Genomic DNA, 18,477 nt, shown 5'->3' with positions numbered 1-18,477 from the left:
GTCTCGATCTCCAGACCTCGTGATCCACCCACCTCAGCTTCCCAAAGTGCTGGGATTACAGGCATGAGCCAACGCACCTGGCCTGTTTTCACTTTCTTATCATTTATATGTTCACTGGAGTAGCGCTTGTAATTTCTTTCAATAACTTTTTCTTTGTGTTCATAACTTGGCTAACTGATGCAGGAGGCCTAGCTTTCAGACTGCCTTGGCTTTAGACATGCCTTCTTCACTAAGCATAATCATTTCTAGCATCTGATTTAAAGTGAGAGATGCGGCCTGGTGCGGTGGCTCACACCTGTAATCCCAGCACTTTGGGAGACCGAGGTGGGCGGATCCCTTCAGTTCGGGAATTCTGGACAACATGGTGAAACCCCATCTCCATTAGCCGGGCGTGGTATTGCACTCCTGTAATCCCAGCAACTTGGGTGACTGAAGCAGGAGAATCTCTTGAACCCGGAGGCGGAAACTGCAGTGAACTGAGATTGCGCCACTGCAAGCCAGCCTGGGTGATAGAGTGAGGCCCTGTCTCAAGAAATAAATATATTTTAAAAATAATAATAAATAAAGTGAGAGATGTGTGACTCTTCCTTTCACTTAAACACTTGAAGGCCGTTTTCGAGTTAGTAGTTGGCCTAATTTTAGTATTATATCTCAGGTATTAAAGAGACCCGATGAGAGGGAGAGAGGTAGGAGATCGCCGGTTGGTGAAGCAGTCAGAACACACAAAATATTTATCAATTATTTTGCTGTCTTTTATGGGTGTGGTTTATTGTACTTCAAAACAATTAATATGGTAATATCAAAGATCACTGTGTTAGGCGATTATTGCATAGCTATAAATAAATTCTTAAGACTAGATAAGTTATAAGAATAGAGATTTAATTGGCTCACAGTTCTGCAGGTTGTAGAGGAGGCAAAATGCCAGCATCTGTTTCTGGGGATGGCTTAGGGAACTTTTACGGTGGAAGCTGAAGTGGGAACTTGCATGTCACGTGGTGAAAACAGGAGCAAGAGAGAGGGAATTGGGGGTAGAGGTGCCACACACTTAAACAACCAGATCTTGTATGAACTTAGAGAGAGAGCTCACTTACCACTAAGAGAATGGCTCAAACCTTTTATGGGGGATCTATCCTCATGATCCAAGCCCCTTCCATCAGGCCCCAACTCCAACACCGGGGATTACATTTCAGCATGAGATTTGGTCAGGACAAATATCCACACTGTATCAATCACTGATCACATATCATCATAAAAAAGATAATAATGAAAATGTTTGAATATTGCAAAAATTATGAAACTGTGACAGATATGAAGTAAGCACATGCTGTTGGAAAAATGGTGCCAATACACTTGCTCAAGGCAGGGTTGCCACAAACCTTCAACTTGTAAGCAGCACAATATCTGTGAAGTGCAATAAAAAAAAGCACGATAAAACAAGGCATGCCTGTCTTCTCAGCATATTTCAAATAAATAATACGGTATTGTTAATGATAGTCACTGTGCTGTATATTAAATCTCTAGCATGTGTGGCATGATGAATAATTATTTTTAATGACTAGAAACATTTCAAGATGATGATATACCATAATTTATTCAATTATTTCCCTACTGATGCAGATTTTTTTTTGTTTACTTTAGCTATTTATCACAATGGGCCATGTTGCAGTGGATTTACTTGTAATATTTACTTAAATACTGATAATTTTATTTACATTATCTATATTTCCAAGGAAGATAATTCTGCTATGTGAAATTACATTTAAATTCACATTTCTACCAGAAACATATAAGATTATCCTTTTTTGTGCATCCCCGCTTATAAAAATAGATGTTAGTAGTTTTAAATTCCTGACATTATTTTGAGTGCATTATTTTCAAAGACTGCCCTGTGTTTTTATATGTAAACACTTATGCAAATATATATAATGTATATGCCTATCAAAGAAATTAAAATTAAAATGCAAAATATTTTTATTTTTAATTAAAAAAATAAGGAATCTGAGACTAACCATTGTTTCTTTTCTAAACTTGTGATCTCAAACCTTAGCATGTGTAAGAATCATTTGGAATGGTTGTTAAAACATAAGTTGCTAGGCCCCACTCCTGGAGTTTCTAATTCATTTGATTTGAGGTGGGGACTGAGAATTTGCATTTCTAAAAATTTCCCATGTGATACAGATACTGCTGGTCCAGGGACCACACTTTGAGAACCACTCTTCTAGATGGGTTCTTTAGACCGAAAGGTATCCTTAAGAATTTACGTAGTATACTTACTTACTTCGGGTGTAATATCTGGTCAACTCAAAATAAGCAATCTAAAATAACAATAGATTGAGGGCATTAACTGAAATTAGGTAAAACAAACAAACAAACAAACAAACAAACCCACAGTTCTGTTTTAAGTTCCATAATTTGCCAGCTGTGTAATGGATAACTTACTTAAACTCTTTGAACTTAGCATGTCTTTTTTTACTGATAGAATAATATCATGTTTTACTTCATCAAAGGATTGCTCTGATGCTCAAAAGAGGCAGTGAATGTGAAAGTACTCAAAAATGCTATGGAAATATAAATCATAATCATCGCTCTGTGGATTAGGATTATTTGATATATAAATCAGTTACAGCTCAGCCTTTTTACTCTGTATCAAATATTTTTCTCGAATTGGTGCCTCATTAATAAGTAAAATAATTGGGCCCCCTAGAAGTCTTAAGAAGTAGCAAAATACCTTTCTCAAGAGGCAACAAGTGATGAATTACCTCACGTAGCACATAATTAACCTCCCTAAAATTCCCATTTACACCACATTCTTCCTCAATTCTCACAGAGGAAGTTCCAATCATTCTAAATCATATTAGAATATTCTATTATCTCTACAGCAGTGGTCTCTCTCTGAAATGATCTTGCTGGTTTATTTATGTGTTTACCATCTATCTTTCCCATGCTAGATTACAAACTCCCTGACAGCGAGGTCTGACTTTTTCACCACTGCATCCCAGAACTGAGAATAATTATAGGCACAGAGCAGGAATAAAATGACAATGTAGCTTTTTATTGACCATGTGAAGCGCTATAATAGCTCTTAAGTAGGATTTATCTGGTACTGACAAGTTTGAATTAAGTGCTTAGAATGTACTGTGTCAATTTCTAAACACCAAAATCACATAAACGTTACTGGTTATTTTGAGAAGTTCAATAAAGAGGATATATTGATTAAAATGATTTGTAAATCACTAGGATTACAATTCATTCATTAAACAAAGTTATATAATTAATACATGATGATATAAATAGTATGTAAGTTCTGAGGAAATTTTTGTTCTCAGTTTCTCTCTTGGCAGAAAGCTGGCCTAGAAAATTTCAATTTAATTTGTTGAGTAAGTTTTCTGCAGAATAATTTGTAATTTTTTTATTGTAAACATTAAAGAGTTAGTGCTAGAATATGGAATATGACTATAAAGTAAAATATATTGTTTGTCTGCATAGTTGCTTTTATGAACTCACCAACAATTTAAAAATGCTGCGTTTATGCAAATTTTTTTTTGGAGTGCTTCTTTTGGGATTAACCTCAAAGGCAACTCACATGCTACAAAATACAAACAAAACAAAAAACAGAGAACTTAAAAATGATTCAAGTTTTTTAAACCTAAATTATAATTGTGTATATTGATTAAATATTTTATTTACCAATCTTGAATTCTGGCTGCTAAATCTTTACTTTAAAAACAAAGGGATTCATGGTAAAAAAAAAAACACTAAACAAACCAGGAATACAAAGGAACTTTCTCAACCACGTGAAGGGCATTTACACAAAACAAAAAACAAATATCCCCCTCCTCACAGCTCTCCCACACAAACAAAAATCCCAACTAACATCGTACTTAATGGTGAAAGACTGAAAGCTTTACCCAAAGATTACGAAAAGACAACAATATACACTCATGCCTCTTCTATTTAACATTTTACTGGAGGTTCTAGGCAGGACAATTAGGGAAAAATAATGAAACAAAAAGCAGCCAGATTGGAAAGGAAGAAGTAAAACTATCTCTGTTTGCAGAGGACATCATCTTATATACAGAAAATCCTAAGGAATCCATATTGAAACTACAACAACTAATAAATGAATTTAACAAAGTTTCAGGATTCAAGATCAATATAAAAATATTGTTGCTGTGTAATAGTAATAAGCAATCCAAAATGAAATTAAGAAAGCAATTTCACTTAGAACATTAAAATAATAAAATACTTATAAGACTTGAGCCTTGTAAAATACAAATATTGCTGAAAGAAATTTTAAAATATCTTAATAAATGAAAGATATGTTCATGAATCCAAGACTTACTATTGTTAAGAAGGCAAAGTCCCAAAGTTGATATACAGATTTAATGTCATCTATATGAAAATCCCAGCTGCTTTTTTTGCAAAAATTAATCGAATGGTCCTAAAATTTAGATGGAACTGCAAAGCACCCAGAATAACTCAAACAATCTATAAAAAAGAAGAAATTTGAAGGTCTCATACTTCCAATCAAATTTACTATAAAGCCCTAAAGTAATGCAGACAGTGAGGTGCTAGGATAAGGATAGATATACAGATTGATGAAATGATAATCCAGAAAAAAACCCTTATATTTATGGGCAACTGACTTTTCAATAAGGTTACAAACACAATTCAGTAGGGGAAAAATCATTTTTTCAACAAATGGTGATGAGACAACTGGTATACACATGCAAAAGGATGAAAGTATACCTCTTCCTCACACCATACATAAAAATTAATTCAAAAGAGATCATAGCCCTAAATGTAAAAACTGAAATTATAAACCTTTTTGAGAAAAACAGGAATAAATTTTCATGACCTTCAATTAGACAATAATTTCTTAGATTTGACACCAAAAACTCAATAGAAAAAATTTTAAAAAATAGATAATTTGAACTTAATGAAAATTAAATCTTTTTTACTTCAAAAATGCATCAAGAATGCAAAAAGCTAACTGATAGGTCTGGAGATAATATTGTAAAACACTTATATAATGAGGGACTTTAATCTAGAAAATATAAAGAATGCTTATAAGTCAACAACAAACAGACAGAAAACTCAATTTTAAAAAAATGAGTAAAGGATTTGAATAGATATTTCCCCAAAGAAGATATACGTATGGTCACTAAGCACATTAAGATATTCAACATCATTAGCCATTAGAGAAATGCAAATTAAAACCATAGTAACATATCACTTCATATCAACTAAGATAGCTATTATTAAAAGACAGATATAACACATGTCAGTAAGAGAGTGTAGAACCCTTATGCACCTCTGGTAGAAATAAAAATGGTACAATGACATTGGAAAACCAGGTATAACTTCCTATGAGTTATCTACTGATTCACTTCTTAGTAGTTAGCCAGGAGAACTGGAAACATATTTTCACACACAAAAATGTATACACTAATATTCATAGCAGTATTATTCCCAGTTTTCAAAAAGTGGTAATATCCATCAGCTGATTAATGGATAAACAAAATGTGATGTATTCTGTACCATAGAATATTATTTTGCAATAAAAAATAATAAATTACTGATACAAGCTACAACATAGATGAACCCGGAAAATATTGTGTCAAGTGAAATAAGCCAGTCACAAAAGACCACATACTCTGAGGCACCATTTATACAAACTCTCTAGGATACCTAAATTCTTAGAGATGAAAAGTAGATTCGTGGCTTTCAGGATCTGGGGAAGAGGGCAGGAAGAACTGGGGAATGAGCAGTGGCTACTAATGGAAAGGTTATTTTTTTGGTGATGAAATGTTTCAAAGTTAGTAGTGATGATTACACAACTCTGTGGATACTCTAAAAACCACTGAATTATACACTTTCAAAGATTGAATATTAAATGTGAATAGTATCTGAATAAAGTTATCTTTAAAAAACAACATGCTTATTTATCACCACACAGAATTTAATTTTCAATGCCTTATATATTTAAAATTGTAAAAATTAATTCTAAAATAAAAATGTTTACATCATTTTTAATGTAAAAATTGAAACCATAACGCAGGATAAAAATATACTGAAAAACATCATAAAAAATGAACTGAGGTCATGCTGAGCCAGGGTCTGGCCCGTGAACCCAGCAGCAGCCCCTCAGCTTCACCCACCACCTACCGACCACGGACCCCTGCAAAGTGAATGAGCTTCCGGCCTTCGTGAAAATGTGTAAGCAGGATCCAAGTGTTCTGCACACGAGAAAATGCGCTTCCTGAGGGAGTGGGTGAAGAGCATGCGGGGTAAAGTGCCATCTGCTATCAGAAAGCTCAATCAGAAGAAAATATCAAGGAAGAAAAAACAGATAATAAGAAGGCAGAGGAAGACTTAAAGACAGACAAACCATCAAGTGAGGAAAGTGATCTAGGAACTGATAATGAAGGTGTGATGGAACTAGACACTGATGCCCCTCGAGAAATGGGAAATTCAGAGATAGCACAGGAGATGATGGATCAGGTAAACGATAAGAAAGTGGCTGCCATTGAAGCCCTAACTGATGATGAACTGTAGAAAGCCATCAACTCATTCATAAATTCCATCAAGCTGAATCCTCCCTTGGCCATTCTGTATACCAAGAGGGCCAATGTCTTTGACAAATTACAGAAGCCAAATGCTGCCATTCGAGACTGTGACAGAGCCATTGAAATAAATCCTGATTCAGGTGAACATTACAAGTCATGAGGGAAACCACACAGATTTATTAGTACATTGGGACGAAGCAACCCATGATCCTGCTTGACCTTGCCTTTAAACTGGATGATGATGAAGATGCTAGAGCAGTGCTGAAAGAAGTTCAACCTAGGGTGCAGAAAATTGCAGAACATCGGAAAAAGTGTGAGAGAAAACGTGAAGAGTGAGAGATCAAAGAAAGAATAGAAAGAGTTAAGAAGGCTCCAGAAGAGCATGAGAGAACCCAAATAGAGGAAGAAGCCAGAGGACAGTCAGCAGTTCAGTATGGCTCTTTTCTTGGTGGCTTTCTTGGGGGAATGCCTGATAATTTTCACAGAGGAATGCTGGGAATGGGAGGGGGAATGCCTTGAGTGGCAGGAATGCTTGGACTTAAAGAAATTCTTAGTGATCCCAAGGTTCTTGCAGCGAAGCAGGATCCAAAAGTTATGGTGGCCTTCCAGCACGTAGCCCAGAACCCAGCAAATATGTCAAAATACCAGAGTAACCAAAGGTTATGAATCTTATCAGTAAATTATCAGTCAAATTTGGAGGTCAAGTATAATGCCCTCCTGATAAATAAAGCCCTTGCTGAAGGAAAAACAACCTAGATCACCTAGAATGCTTTGGATGGGTGTCACAATAATATGAACCTGTGTACTTCTGACCTTCTCATCAAGAGAGCTGGGTCACTTTGAAGATAATCACTATCTCTCGACCCCAAATGCAGCTGAAGCATTTTACAGTGGTTTGCCATTAGGGTATTCATTTACATAATGTTTTCCTACTAGGAATTACAAACTTTAAACACTTTTTAAACTTTAAAACTATTTAAAACAAAAAAATGAACTGAGAAAAATGTGTGTGGCATATATGCCAAAAGGTTAGTAACAATAATATCTCAATAATAAAATATTTCATAAATTAATTAAAACAAAAGTCAAATTTTCATAATGAAACAGGCAACATGAATTTTAAAAAAATGTAGCCATGACAAATTAACACATAAAATAACCTCATTAATAGTCAAGTAACTGCAGAATTTAACAATATAATCAGCTCTTTAAAAAATTGTAAGAGCCAGTGTAGGCAAGATAACTGGGTAGTTGTGTATACTGTTGGTAAGAAAATAAGTGGATGTTATATTTCTCTAAATTACTCGTTTTTGCATGCTTTCTTTAGAAGTATACTTCTAACAGTTTATCCTAAAGAAAATATCATGAGTGAATTAAATGATTTAGCAAGAAAAATATTTATCAGAACATTGTTTGTAATACTAAAAATGTTAGAACAATTTACATTTCCAAAATGGGGAATTTATTAGATCACGTGTGTCATATTGACAAAATTGAATACATTCAGTTATTCAAAAAAGAGCTATTGGTGAGAGGAATCTGAGATGATGGAAATAGGAAACACCAGGAATCTGTTTTCCCACCTAGACAACAATTGCGTTAGCAGAATGGGTCTGATGTAAATATTTTGGAACTCTGGAGTCTGTTGAAGGTTTGTAACTTCCAGGGGTGGCTTGGATGGTAAATTGCAGTTAATTTAGGTCAGTTTTAGCTCTTACCACCATAGAATCTGTCTCGCACCCCCAACCCCATGACAGGCAGCTTGCATGTGTTCCTGGAACAACCTGCCCATAGTTTGCAGGAGCCGTGTTAGGCAAAACATAGCCTGTCTTCCAAATATCAGATTCTGTGTTCTCATTACCAATTGCTATTTCTGATCACAGAAGTGCAGATGGGGTGGGGGGATAGAGAGGCATTGTTGTTGCATCTCCCCCAGTTGTTGCAAGCCCTCCGTCTGTGACTGAAAAGACTTCCAGGTGATTTAAAGGGCCAGTGATTCTTGCCACACCAATTTTTCTCCTTTTCCCCTCTTGGAAGCCAGACATTACAGACTAGAACCTTAAGAAGCAATTGCATACATGGGAAAATTAGAAAGTTACCATGCATGTGTAAGGAAAGGTATGGGCTCAGAAAAGACTTGAGAAGACCTGAAGTTTACACCACAGGCTGATATTCGGCACAGAGACAGCCTACAACAACAGCAACAAAAGCTATAATAAAACTGCAAGCCCTGGAAAAGGGAGAGGATTTGATTTCCAGAGTTAACCATTTTATTAGATTCAAATGTCTAGTTTTCAACAAAAATATCAAAAGACATATGAAGAAATTGGCAAATATGACCCATTCAAAAGAAAAAAATAAATCAACAGAAATTGTCCCTGAAAAAGACCTGATGGTAGATATACTAGACAAAGATCCTAAAACAGCTGCTTTAAAGATGCTGAAGGAACTAAAGGAAGATGTGGAGAAAGTCGAGAAAATGATGTGTGGAAATAAATAGAAATACCAATAAAGAGATGGAAAATGTAAAAGGAAACCAAAGAGAATTTCTGGACCTGAAATTATAATAATGGAAATGAGAAAAAACACTACAGGGATTCAGAGAGATTTGAAGAGAAAGAAGAAAGAATCAATAAAGTTGAAGATAGGACAATGGAAACTATTGAGCCTGAGGAGCAGAAAGAAAAAAGATCGAAGGAAAGTGAAAAGAAACTATAGGACATGTGGGACAGCATCAACCATCATATGCATTGAGAGAGTCCCAGCAGGAGAAGAAACAGAAAGAGAAAGATAATTTTTGAAAGAATAATAGCTGAAATATTCCCAAATGTGATGAAAAACATTAAAATAGTTATTTAAGAAGCTCAATGAATTCCAAGTAAAATGAACTAAAAAAGACTCACACTGAGGCACATTATATTAAAATTTTTCAGAGACAAAAACTAAGAGAATCTTGAAAGCAACAAGAGGGATGGAACTTGTCACATATAACAAATCCTCAACAAGACTATCAGCTGATTTCTCAGAAAATTTGCAGGCCAAAGGTCAATATAGTCAAAGTGCTAAAAGAAATAAAAATACCTGTCAACCAAGGATTCTATATCTGGCAAAACTTTCTTTCAAAAATGAGGGAGAAATTAAAATGGTCTCAGAAAACAAAAGCCAAGGGAATTCTTTACCAACAGGCTTTCCCTGTAAAAAATACTCAAGGGAGTCCTGCAAGATAAAATGAAAGGACACTAGTCAATAACTCAAAGCTGTATGAAGAAATAAAAATCTCGATAAAAATAAGAATGTGAGCAATTATAAAAACTAGTGGTATTGTAACAATGGTTTGTAACTGTACTTTTAATTTTCTACAGAATTTAAGAGACTTTTAAAAAGTAGTCTAAAGGTTAGTATTATTGAAACTTTGCTTTGTAACTCCAAATTTTGTTGAAAACAAAATTGTGACTTAAGAGACTAATAATTATTAGTATATGTTTCGGAACACATAAGGTATAAAAATGTCATTCTGTGAATGACATAAAAAGGGTGGAGGCAGAACTGTTTTTTGAGTAGAGCTCTTATATGTTACTTAAATTAACCTGGCATAAATGCCAATTATAGTATTATAACTTTAGGGTGTTAAGCATAATCCTCATGATAACCACAAAGAAAATAGCTATAGAATATATACAAAAGGAAATGAGCAATGAATTTTAACATTCCACTACAAAAATTAAACTAAACATAGAAGATAGTAATACAGGAAATGGAACACCAAAAAGTTATAAGCCATATAGAAAACAAATAGTAAAATGACAAGTAAGTCCACCCCTATAAGTAATTACTTTAAATGTAAATGAATTAAACTTGCCAATCAAATGACAGCCATTGGATGAATGGATTGAAAAAACATGTTCGAAGTATATGCTGTTCACAAGAGACTCACTGTAGATCAAAGATACAAATAGATTGAAAGTGGACAAAAGGAAAAAGGTATTTCATGCAAATAGTAATCAAAAGAAAGCAGGGGTAGCTATATCAGACAAAAATAGACTTTAAATCAAAATAAACTTTAATCTTCTTAAAGGTAAGAAGGAAACTTTATATTCATAAAAGGTTTAATACAGATAGGAACACACAACAATTACAAACATGTAGACACTTAATGGGACTAAGAAATAAAGAGAGAAGACTGAAACTACTAAAATCAGAATGGAAAGTGGGCATATAATTACTGATTCTACAGAAGTAAAAAGGATTATGAGAGTGCTATGACAAATTATATGCCAACAATTGGATAATTTCAATGAAGTGGACAAATTCCTAGAAACATGAAACAAACAATACTAAATCATGAAGAAATAGAAAACATGAGTAGATCTATTACTAATAATGAGATTGAATCAGTAATCGAAAAATCTTTCAACAAAGAAAAACCTTAGACCTGATGAATTCACTGGTGAATTCTGCCAAACATTTAAAGAAAAATGAGCACTAATCTGTTCAAACCTTTTTTAAAAAATTGAAGAGGAGGAATTGAAGAGGAGGGAACATTTCCTGTCCCATTCTATAAGGTCAGCATGAACGTGATACCAAAGCCAGACAAAGACACTGCAGGAAAAGAAAATTACAGAACAATGTAATTGTTTACAACAATTGTCACTGAAAAAGACCTGATGGTAGATCTACTAAACAAAGATCCTAAAACAACTGCTTTAAAGATGCTGAAGGAACTAAACAATATAAACAATGATTCAGCAAAATATTAGCAAATGGAACTCAGCAGTATATCAAAATGATTATACACTATGACCAAATACAACTTATTTCTGAATGCAGTGATAGTTTAATACATAAAAATTGATCAATGTAATGTATCACATTAACGAAATGAAAGAAAAACCTACATAGTTTTCTCGATGCAGAAAAATTATCCCACAAAATTCAGCATCTTTTATAATTAAAACATTCAACAAACTAAGAATAGAAGGAAAGTACCTCAATATAATACAGGCCATATATAAAAATCCTGCAGTGAACATTATACTCGACTGTGAAAGACTGAAAGTTTTTCATCTAAGATCAGAAACAAGGCAAGGAAGACTGCCTTCACCACTTCTATTCAATATAGGACTTGAAGTCCTATTTAGGGCAATTATGCCAGAAAAAGAAATAATAGGCGTCTAACATAGAAAAAAAGGAACACAATTATCTCTGTTCACAGATGATATGCTTTTATGTGTAGAAAACCCTAGATTGCACAATAAAACTATAGAATCAATAAATGAATTCAGCAAAATAGCACTATGCAAAGTCAACACAAAAATCAGTTGAATTTTTATACAGTAACAGTAGGCCATCTGAAAAGAAAATTACAAAAATAATCCATTACAATGACATCAAAGAAAAGAAAGTACTTAGGTATTAACTGGGCAGTTGAAAAATTTGTACAATGAAAATGATAAAACATTGCTGAAATTAAAGAATACATAAATAAGTGGGAAAATGTCCCACATTCCAAGATTGGCAGACTTAATATGGTTAATATGTCAACACTACCCAAAGCAAACTACATATTCAATGCAATTCCTATCAAAATCTCAATGATTTCTTTTTGTAGAAAGAGATAGCCCATTTAAAAATTCACATGGAATCTCCAGGGACCCTGAATAGCCCAAAATATCTTGAATAAAAGGGAACAAAGCTGAAGCACTTACACTTCTCAAAAGGACAGATATGTAGGCCAATGAAATAGAATAAAGAACCCAGAAAAATAGCTGGGCGCAGTGGCTCATGCCTGGGATCTCAGAAATTTGGGAAGCTGAGGCAGGTGGATCACCCGAGGTCAGGAGTTCGTGACCAGCCTGGCCAACATGATGAAACCCTGTCTCTACTAAATATACAAAAATTAGCCGGGCGTGGTGGTGGGCATCTGTAATCCCAGCTACTTGGGAGGCTGAGGCAGGAGAATCACTTGAACCTGGGAGGCGGAGGTTGCAGTGAGCTGGGATCATGCCACTGCACTCCAACCTGGGTGACAGAGTGAGATTCTGTCTCAAAACAACAACAACAACGACGACAACAAAAAACCCAGAAAAATCTTCCCACATGTGGTCAAATGATTTTGATATGGTGCCCACACCATTCAATGGGGGAAAAGATAGTTTTGGTTCTAGAAAAATCGGATATCGACGTGCAAAGAAATGAAGTTGGACTTTTACCTAGCACCATAACACAAAAATTAACTCAAAATGAACCAAAGACCTAAATAAATGTAAGATCTAAAACTATAAAACCCTTAGAAGACAATATAATGCAAAAGTTTCATAACATTAAACTTGTCAAAAATTTATTGGATATGACACCAATTTAAACAGACAATAAAAGAAAGAGAAGTTGAACATTATTAAAATTTGAACAATTTTATGTATTAAAATAACAGAGTAAAAAGGCAACACACAGAATGGGAGAAAACATTTGCAATTTGTTCTCTGCAATTGATCACTGATATGATTGGATTATTTTAATTTCTATCCTTTAGCTTATATACCTATATCATCTAAATTTTATATGACAACCATGTGTTACTATTATAATATGAAAGAACTACTTAGATAATAATAGTTTCAAATAAATCTAAAGTTTAGAAAGGGATTTTTTAAAAGATTGCAATAATTTTTGGAACAGGTAGTCTTAGTCTGTTAGGACTGTTTATACCATAAAATGGATTGACTTATAAACAACAGAAATTATTTTTCACAGTTCTGGAGGCTGAGAAGCTCGAGATAAAAGTGCCAGGAGATCAGTGGTGAGTACCCACTTCCTAGTTCACAGAGAGGAGTTTTCATCTTGTGTCTTCACATAGGAGAAGGGCCAGATATGCTCCCTTAGCCTTCTTTTATAAGACCAAATTACCTCCCACGTCCTAATACTATGATATTTGAGGTTAGGATTTCAAAATATGAATTTTGAAGGGACACAAACATTCAGATAATAGCAAAGGTATTATAGTTTAATAGTTATGAGCTTGGGTCTGGAGTTAGCATAGGTTCAAACCCCAACCCTGCCATGTCTTCCCGAATTTTAAGCAATAACTATTCTAAAAGTTCAGAATCTTCTTCTATTAATTTAGAATTATAACACTTCATTGTATATGGATTAATTATGTAATATATATAAAGCTCAGATTCCAATGCTTAATATTTTGCAGAAATTCAATAAATGGTGGTAACCTCCCTTTAAACTTTCATAGAGCCCGTATTTCTCTATTTTGATCTTAAGAACATATGTGCATATCTTTCTTAAATGCTTTGCCTTGAACTTCATTTCATTATACTAAATCAAAATAAATATAGAAAAATGTAGTCTCATTTAAATTAGATGCAAGGAACATTACAAAAATATTAAATGAAAATGGTTTCTCCATGTGAGCTTGTATTTCATTATCATTCAAATTATTTAACAAAACAAATTTTTTAGGTTTAAATGATTTTAGATTTTTTTCAGCTGGCTGATTGTTTCAAATTGAAACAATCACCAGCCTGGTGTTCAAAATACAGTAACATATCAATGTCTGATAATTAAATTAAAGAGTCTGTGCTTCCTTGGATTCATATGCATAAATAGCACTTAGTAAACTTAATAGTAAATGAGGGAGCAAAATGATTTTCCTATGAATCTAAAACAAGGACATGCTTCTGAACTGTTTTCAAGTATCCAGACTACATAGGGTAAATACTACTTTTAAATGAACACCTTAATACTGTGTACTTACACTTTCTGTGATACACGCAGATAACTGAAAACTGTCAATGAACTCAGAGCACTTTGTCCAGTAAATCTAATGGTTTCAGCTGATTTAGTTGCAGTCACTTTATTCTTTTGCGATGTTAGGTTGCCCAGAAACAGGAATGCGGGATTGCTGGCAAGATGGCGGAATAGGAACAGCTCTAGTCTGCAGCTCCCAGTGACATCCATGCAGGAGGTGGGTGATTTCTGCATTTCCAACTGAGGTACCCAGTTCATCTCACTGCGACTGGTCAAGCTGAAGCAGGGTGGGGTGTCACCTCACCAGGAAGTGCAAGAGATTGGGGAACTCCCTCTCCTAGCCAAGGGAAGCCATTAGGGACTGTGTTGTGCATTCCTGCACCGATACTGCATTTTTCCCATGGTCTCTGCAACTGGCAGACCAGGAGGTTCCCTCCAGTGCCTACGCCACCAGGCCCCTGGATTTCCAGCACAAAATTGGGCAGCCCTTCGGGCAGACGCCGAACTAGCAGCAGTTCTTTTTTCATACCCCAGTGGCACCTGGAATGCCAGCAAGACAGAGCTGTTCACTCCCCTGGAAAGGGGGCTGAAGCCAAGGAGCCAAGTGGACTGGCTCCAGTGGGTCCTACTCCCACGGAGCCCAGCAAGTTAAGATCTACTGGCTTGAAATTCTTGCTGCCAGCGCAGCACTCTGAGCTCCACAGACTGGGGATGCTCAAGCTTGGTGGGGGAAGGGGCATCCACCATCACTGAGGCTTGGGTAGGAAGTTTTACCCTCACAGTGTAAACAAAACCACTGGGAAGTTCGTACTGCGCCCAGCCCACCTCAGCTCAGCAAGGCTGCTGCGACCAGACTGCTTCTCTGAATTCCCTCCTCTCTGGGCAGGGAAGCGCTGAAAAAAAGGCAGCAGCCCCAGTCAGGAACTTATAGCTGAAACCCCCACCTCCCTGGGATAGAGCACCTAGGGGAAGGGGCAGTTGTGAGGAGAGCTTCTGCAGACTTAAACGTTCCTTCCTGGCAGTTATGAAGAGAGCAGAGGATCTCCCAGCCCAGTGTTTGAGCTCTAATAAGGGACAGACTGCCTCCTTAAGTGGGTTGCTGACCCCCATGTATACTGACTGGTAGACTCTTCCCAGTAGGGGCCAACAGACCCCTCATACAGGAGAGCTCTGGCTGGTATCTGGCAGGTGCCCCTCTGCAACAAAGCTTCTAGAGGAAGGAACAGGCAGCAATCTTTGCTGTTCTGCAGCCTCTGCTGTCAATACCCAGGCAAACAGGGTCTGGAGTGAGCTTCCAGCAAACTCCAGCAGACTTGTAGCAGAGGGCCCTGTTAGAAGTAAAACTAACAAACATAAATAAATAGTATCAACATTAAAAAAAAGGAGGTCTACTCAAAGACCCCCTCCAAAGGTCCCTGACTTCAAAGTCCAAAGGTAGATAAATCCATGAAGATGTGGAGAAACCAGCACAAAAAGCCTGAAAATTCCAAAAACCAGAATGCCTCTTCTCCTCCAAAGGATCAGAATTCCTTGCCAGCAAGGGGAAAAAAAAAAAAAAAAACTGGACAGAGAATGAGTTTGACGAAGTAGGCCTCAGAGGGTGGCTAATAACAAATTTCTCCAAGATAAAGGAGCACGTTCTAACCCAATGCAAGGAAGCTAAGAATCTTGAAAAAAGGTTAGACGAATTGCTAACTAGAATAACCAGTTTACAGAAGAACATAAATGACCTGATGGGGTTGAAAAACACAGTATGAGAACTTCAAGAAGCATACACAAGTATCAATAGCTGAATCGATCCAGCAGAAGAAAGAATATCAGAGATTGAAGACCAACTCAATGAAATAAAGTGAGAACACAAGATTAGAGAAGAAAAAGTGAAAAGAAACAAACAAAGCCTCCAAGAGATATGGGATTATGTGAAAAGACCAAATCTATGTTTGATTGCTGTACCTGAAAGTGACAGGGAGGATGGAACCAAGTTGGAAAACACTCTTTGGGATATTTTCCAGGAGAACTTCCTCAACCTAGCAAGGCTAGCCAATATTCAAATTCAGGAAATACAGAGAATACCACAAAGATACTCCTCGAGAAGAACAACTCCAAGACACACAATCATCAGATTCACCGAGGTTGAAATGAAGGAAGAAATGCTAAGTGCAGCCAGAGAGAAAAGTCAGGTTACCCACAAAGGAAAGCCCATCAGATTAACAGTGGATCTCTCAGCAGAAATCTTACAAGCCAGAAGAGAGTGGGGAACAAAATTCACCATTCTTAAAGGAAGAATTTTCAAACCAGAATTTCATATTCAGACAAACTAAGCTCCATAAGTCAAGGAGAACTAGAATCCTTTACAGATGAGGAAATGTTGAGGGATTTTGTCACCACTAGGCTTGCCTTACAAGAGCCCCTGAAGGAAGCACTAAACATGGAAAGAAACAACGGAACCAGCCACTGCAAAAACACACCAACTTGTAAAGACCATTGTCACTCTGAAGAAACTGCATCAACTAACGGGCAAAATAACCAGCTAACATCATAGTGGCAGGAACAAGTTCACATGTAACAATATTAACCTTAAATGTAAATGAGCTAAATGTCCCAATTAAAAGACACAGACTGGCAAATTGGATAAAGAGTCAAGACCCTTCAGTGTGCTGTATTCAGGAGAGACATTTCACGTGCAAAGACACATATAGGCTCAAAATAAAGGGATGGAGGAGTATTTACCAAGCAAATGGAAAGATAAAAAAAAAAAGAGCAGGGGTTGCAATCCTAGTCTCTGATGAAACAGACTTTAAACCAACAAAGATCGAAACAGACAAAGAAGGGCTCTACTTAATGGTAAAGGGATCAATGCAACAAGAAGAGCTAACTATTCTAAATATATATGTACCCAATAGATGTGCACCCAGATTCATAAAGCAAGCTTCTTAGAGGCCTACAAAGAGACTTAGACAATAACACAATAATAGTGGGAGACTTTAACACCCCACTGCTGATAAGAGATAGATCAAGGAGACAGAAAATCCATAAGGATATGCAGGATTGAACTCAGCTCTGGACCAAGCATACCTAATAGACATCTACAGAACTCTCCACCCCAAATCAACAAAATATACATTCTTCTCAGCACCACATCACACGTATTCTAAAATTGACCACATAATTGGAAGTAAAACACTCCTTGGCAAATGCAAAACAATGGAAATCAAAACAAACAGTCTCTCAGACCACAGTGCAATCAAATTAGAACTCAGGAATAAGAAACTCACTCAAAAACCCACAACTACATGGAACTGAACAACCTGCTCCTGAATGACTACTGGATAAATAACAATATTAAGGCAGAAATAAAGATGTTCTTAGAAACCAATGAGAACAAAGACACAACATACCAGAATCTCTGGGATACATTTAAAGCAGTATGTAGAGGGACACTTGTAGCATTAAATGCCCACAAGAGAAAACAGGAAAGATCTAAAATTGACACCTTAACTTTAGAATTAAAAGAGCTAGAGAAGCAAGAGCAAACAATTTCAAAAGCTAGCAGAAGACAAGAAATAACTAAGATCAGAGCAAAACTGAAGGAGATAGAGACGTGAAAAACCCTTCAAAAAATCGATGAATCCAGGAGCTGGTTTTTTGAAAAGATAAACAAAATAGACCACTAGTCAGAATAAAAAAGAAGAAAAGAGGGAAGAATCAGATAGATGCAATAAAAATGATAAAGGGGATATCACCACCAATCCCACAGAAATACAAACTACCATCAGAGGATACTATAAACACCTCTACACAAATGAATTAAAAAATCTAGAAGAAATGGATAAATTCCTGGACACATGCACCCTCCCAAGACTAAACCAGGAAGAAGTCAAATCCTTAAATAGACCAATAACAAGTTCTGAAATTGAGGCAGTAATTAATAGCCTACAAAGCAAAAAGAGTCCAGGACCAGATGGATTCACAGCCAAATTCTACCAGAGGTACAAAGAGGAGCTGATACCATTCCATCTGAAACTGTTCCAAATAATAGAAAAAGAGAGAATCCTCCTTAATTCATTTTATGAGGCCAGCATCATCATGATACCAAAACCTGCCAGAGACACAAGAAAGAAAGAAAATTTCAGCCCACTATCCCTGATGAACA

The 18,477-nt window shown here is 36.0% G+C and overlaps 1 pseudogene; it reads left to right on the top strand.

The window, feature by feature from the left end:
- Positions 1-2,222: 2,222 nt before the first annotated feature.
- LOC117090889 lies at positions 2,223-7,279 on the top strand (annotated as a pseudogene).
- The last annotated feature ends 11,198 nt before the right edge of the window (positions 7,280-18,477 follow it).

The sequence above is a fragment of the Trachypithecus francoisi genome, unplaced genomic scaffold (assembly GCF_009764315.1).
Source record: "Trachypithecus francoisi isolate TF-2019V2 unplaced genomic scaffold, Tfra_2.0 Lachesis_group11, whole genome shotgun sequence".
Lineage (NCBI taxonomy): Eukaryota > Metazoa > Chordata > Mammalia > Primates > Cercopithecidae > Trachypithecus > Trachypithecus francoisi.
The sequence above is the reverse complement of the archived record's forward strand: the minus strand, read 5'-3'. Positions and strand labels throughout refer to the sequence as shown.